Source organism: Raphanus sativus, unplaced genomic scaffold, assembly GCF_000801105.2.
Source record: "Raphanus sativus cultivar WK10039 unplaced genomic scaffold, ASM80110v3 Scaffold2757, whole genome shotgun sequence".
Taxonomy (NCBI): domain Eukaryota; kingdom Viridiplantae; phylum Streptophyta; class Magnoliopsida; order Brassicales; family Brassicaceae; genus Raphanus; species Raphanus sativus.
In genome coordinates this window covers 9,066-13,986 of record NW_026618065.1, presented here as the reverse complement: position 1 = coordinate 13,986, position 4,921 = coordinate 9,066, and the positions used below count along the sequence as shown (strand labels likewise).

The 4,921-nt window shown below is 32.6% G+C and overlaps 1 long non-coding RNA gene across 5 annotated transcripts; it reads left to right on the top strand.

The window, feature by feature from the left end:
* The first annotated feature begins 309 nt into the window (after positions 1-309).
* Positions 310-4,597, top strand: LOC108837129 (uncharacterized). Of its 5 annotated transcripts, none has more exons than XR_008941864.1 (8): positions 310-526; positions 636-744; positions 821-887; positions 985-1,041; positions 1,114-1,202; positions 1,503-1,770; positions 2,028-2,132; positions 3,223-4,597. It is a non-coding gene; the product is annotated as an uncharacterized LOC108837129 (long non-coding RNA). The 5 variants fall into 5 exon arrangements; XR_008941863.1 differs by having other exon boundaries at positions 311-526; positions 3,237-3,406; XR_008941865.1 differs by having other exon boundaries at positions 312-526; positions 1,503-1,622; positions 1,726-1,770; positions 2,028-3,406.
* The last annotated feature ends 324 nt before the right edge of the window (positions 4,598-4,921 follow it).

Here is a 4,921-nt window from a genome sequence, read left to right as displayed (position 1 = left end):
GTAAGGGTAGTAGTAGATGATTTGTGTTAACTATGTAAATTTTTTTTTTTTTGTAACACCAGAGTAAATTTATTTTTAAAATGTTAATTTATATCATAGTCTCTAATTTATTTAATGGGACGTTGGGCTTATTTATGAATCTTATTAGTCCAAATGGAATGATTAATTTAGTCCTTTTGCCATATATAACTGGGCTGTGCAACAGAATATAAGATGGCCCAAATATATTTATAATCATTTGTTTATGTTTTAATAAAAAAAGGAAAGAAAATGGATGGTTGAGTATTATTAAAAAAATGAGATAATTCAAGTAAAAAGAGAAAAACTCATCGATTAAAGAAAAAAGACAAAACTCTACCGACAGACGCCTTCTCCACTTTTCCTTTTCTCCGAAGCTTCTCTGAGATCAGAAAAGAATTTCACGATCTTGTTTCCGATCCAAGGCAGAACAACGAAATCGATAGAATAATCTTTTGACTTGTTCATCCCTGTGGGTATTGTTGAAGCGGCTTGCGAAGATACCAAGGTAAGCACGAACATATTTTCTTCGATGATAATAACTCTTTTTTTGCTTATTAATATGTTATTTTATTGGCTTCTTGGCTTGTAACAAAAATCTCGTATAAAATTGACAGATTAAATCATATTTATTAAGCGAACGGAACAGAGCATGCCATCTCAGATCTGTTCAGATCTTCTTAAGAACTTGGATCGAAGAATAAGTCAAAGATCTGACAGAAGCATGTAATGTTTTGAAAGCCCGGTGCAAATTTTATGTTATAGCTAAATCTGTTGCTTACTCTTTCTCTTTTTTTTTTAGGAAAAAAGTCAAACAGACGTTTCAAAACTCAGTAGATCGACAGAGGATTTCACCATACCCTATATCTGTAAGTTATATTCTCAAACTTTTCTTTTATATTTGGCCTAACGATAACATCAATTATGATCTTATAAATCACATTTACAAATTGTTTTGCTTGTCAGAGCTGAAGGCAAAATCCGGAGAAGTAAGATGAGTCTGAGATGAAAGACAACGAAAAGGTAAATATAATATCACTCATATGAGATTTTAAAACATCAGATATCTAATTGTAACGTTTTGTTTGTTTTTAGATACCTTATACATATTAGATTGGAAAGATTTGGAAGAGTTCGAAGACGATCTGAAGCAATCAAAACTTTATTGTTTTAAATTTTAAATGGTAAGATTCTTTTGGCAATATCATTTTTCATTAAAATAAAATTAAAAAGTCTGGCATATTATTTACATATTTGCTTTTCAAATACAAAAAAATTGTATTAATATTTTTTTCGTTTGTATTCTAACTATCTTTTTTAAAGGATAGAAGATAAGTTAGTTTCAGAAACTCCCTCTTTTTTAAATTAGATATAATGTATCTGCCATTGTAAAATAGATGAACTTAAATATATTCATCCCAAACTAACCTTTTCTTACATGAAAATATCCACGGTAGACTTAATGTTGTTTCCGAATTTTACAGAACAATGCTGAATGTTGAATAAAGATGAAGGACATGGGACAGAGACATGACTGCAAAGCGATACGAAACATTATATGAGAAACAAAAGAACCAACCATTTTTTGATGAATGTTGATTGCAGTATATCTCTCTATAGCTTTATTTTTTGGGTTATACATGAGAAACAATATATGTTTTATACTTTGTGAGTTCATTTAATAGTATAGTCACAGTTAATGTGCAGGTCGAGCTATCAAAGGTTTAGAGGCAGAAGTTTTATACTCTCAAAGTAAGGTCTTTTTACAGCTTCCATGAATTTTATCCCCCTTGTACATGTTACAATTGTATAAAAAATAATTAACATCAATAAGCGATATTTCAAATAACACTAAAAAAAGGAAAAAAAAATAGTTCTTGGAAAAAATAGGATTGCTTACATTCTCATCAGCAAAGACGAATTCAATGGTTCCCCCCCCCCTCCTTGATTGATGTTTTGTTTCCACGAATATAGAAACAACGGTAGATTGATTAAATACAATCTTGCAGGAATGGTTGGTTGTGCGGAAGGCTCCTCCTGCCGGCCTAACATGAAAGTTGCGGATGCATGTTGCGGCAAACTCCAACCAGAAGATCACTTACTTTACTCTCAATGTAAGTTTTTTTGCAAGTTGCATGAATTTTATGGCCCTTGAAAATGATAAAATAACCGCGAGTTCAAAAAACAGTAAAAAAACACCCATAAAACATATTTTTGAAAATGAATAGATGCTTACATTTTCATCAGCCAGAACGAATTCCATTATTTCCCCCATGGTTGAATGTTTTGTCTCCAAGAATGTGAAACCTTGACATGAACCATCTTAGTGGTGTGCTTAGGTTTCAACTCGATGATGGGGATTTTTGATTCATTAGGTGATGAGAATGGTTTCATAGCGATTTTAGGAGCCATTTGTTTGTTTGACAGTATGAGTTTCTATAGTCAAAAGACGTCGTTATTTATAATAGACAGAGGGTTTGGCGGAGTGTTTAGGTTTTTAGAAAACTTGGAGAATAATCTATATCTTCTGGAGATCTAATTTTGTATAGTATTCACTAATTAATTAATAGTAGTAATTTCAGTTACCTATTTTATAGGCGTGAGTAATTTAAAGAAAAACAAATATGGAAATGGCATGTCTATGAAAATATATCTTGGCGAGATCTCCAAGTTAATAGTTAATAGTATTCATTAATGCATTAATAGTATAGATTTCAGTTACCTATTTTATCGGAAAAATATATTGGTAGTATTCATTAAGTCATTAGTGTATCATCGTTTTCCTTATATATTGATTTTACATTTATTTGAAACATGATTTAAGGTAAATCATAACTTGCACTTTAAAAATCGATGTTGTTTTGATCGATAATATTATTGATACTTGCTAAAATGTAGGAGTATTATTAATGAATGTTCAATTTAGTTAGCTGTTTTTAAATCCGATTACGAAAATTAGGGGGTGAGTAGAATAATTATAGTTCAAATAGATATGGTATCCAAACTATATATAAATTTGAATATTATTTTAAAAATAATTAGATTGGTAAATAAATAATGTTAATAAAAAATATTTCTGGATCAAAGTGTTGACCATTATATATTGCATTTTGTAAAGGAGACAACATATATGTAGGTGTGATGTATAATCTAAACATTGACTTACATTTCTGTTTATTTATATGTTATATTCATCTTGGTTAGTGTTTTCATATCAGGTATAGGGTTTGACAAAGCAGAAGATGATTTCGATGTGGTTTTCAGTTTGATCATCATTTTATATTGTGATGGGCTGAAAAATTATTTTATTTATGTTTTGAATAAAAAAAGCCTGCACTTATGGATTTACTTTGTAATACTCGGTAATGGGCTTTAAAATGTTTTGATATTGATATGGTTTAAAAATCGAAGAACTGTGATTGGTTAGTATTAATGTGGCGACATAAAAAAAGGAAAGGCAGTGGCAGAGGGTTGTAATTATTTAGAAAAAACAGTGGCAAAAACCTATTAGGTATTTTGCTTTAATAGTATAGATAGATAAGCGATTTTTTCTAGCTAGTACGTGCAGACTTGCAGTGTTAGCCAAAATCGGGGATCTCAATTTTGCATTTGAAGTGTACATATATATGTGTAAGCATATGTGATCAATGACACGTACAATCAATAAATAGCTTTTAGAACTCTCGGGGCCGGTCCATTCCTAATAAATCCAAAAAGTTATCATTAAATCCAGTCACATGTAAGCTTTCGGTGATTTTTCGTATTTTTGTTATTTTGTTCCTTAAAGGAAGAAAAAAAAAAGAGAGATAGGAATTTAAGTGGGATATGAATATGTACTTACAAGGCTTTCAAATATATTTACATCAGTTCTTAGAAAAATACAGGTAACTTTTTCCCAAACTATATATTAGTATCACATATAACAATAATTTTAAATGAAATAACTAACTAAGGAGCAACAAAAGTGGGAAAGATCGGCGGTGGCGGCACGTGGACGAGTAGGGAACATTACCCAACTCGTTTCCACATTTCTAAGCAATGGTGAGAGACTGGAGGATTGACGTGACAGCAGCTGAAGATGGTCATGTTCTTCGGTTCTTGAGAACGACGTGATGCAGAGATTATTACGTTAGAGCAGTCAGCTGATGAGGCGAGCTAGGTAGCTGGTTCGCTGCGAGGTTCAGCTTCCCAGCGTTGGCAACAGTGTCTCCACCTTGTCGACAGCGAAGCCCAAACCATCAAAAGCTTAAAGTCTGGTCCGATTTCGGTGCTTCTGCCAAGGTTCGATTTTTCTTTTCTTTCAGTACAGACTGTTTCCGTTTGCAGGCTAAGGAGTGAGACATGGTCGCTCGTGAAGCTGTTCCGGTCAGGAATGCATCGTCGGTGTCGATGTGCTGGTCCTAGCACTGAACTCTTATCTCTTTGTGGCGAGCGCTTGTGTTTTATATGTTAATCTTTATTAGGAATAGCTAATATCCGGGCTTATGTTTCTCACTAGTGTGGTCGAATGCTAGGGGTGAAAAAGACAACTCTTTATATGTTATGGATTTTGTTTTTACTGGGTTTAGTTACATCAAAATATAGGATTTAGTAGGTTTTTTCTTAACGTTTTTTAATTCAATCAAAATAAAGAGAGGACATCGTTTCAATGATCCGATCCAAACTCCACCAGGTGGACCGATCTAAAGGAAAAAAATGCAGAAATAAAATGAAAATAAAGTAATAAGACTACGTAGACAGCCAAAGAAGAGAGAAAACATGACACTATCAGTAGATAGTATATGTTGATCCACAACCGTGCCACAGATTGTAACTTCTGAGCATATCAAATACCTAAACAAGAGGCAACTAAACCTAGAAACAGAGCACTGACATACGTCATCCATCTGAGACCGCCTCCTTT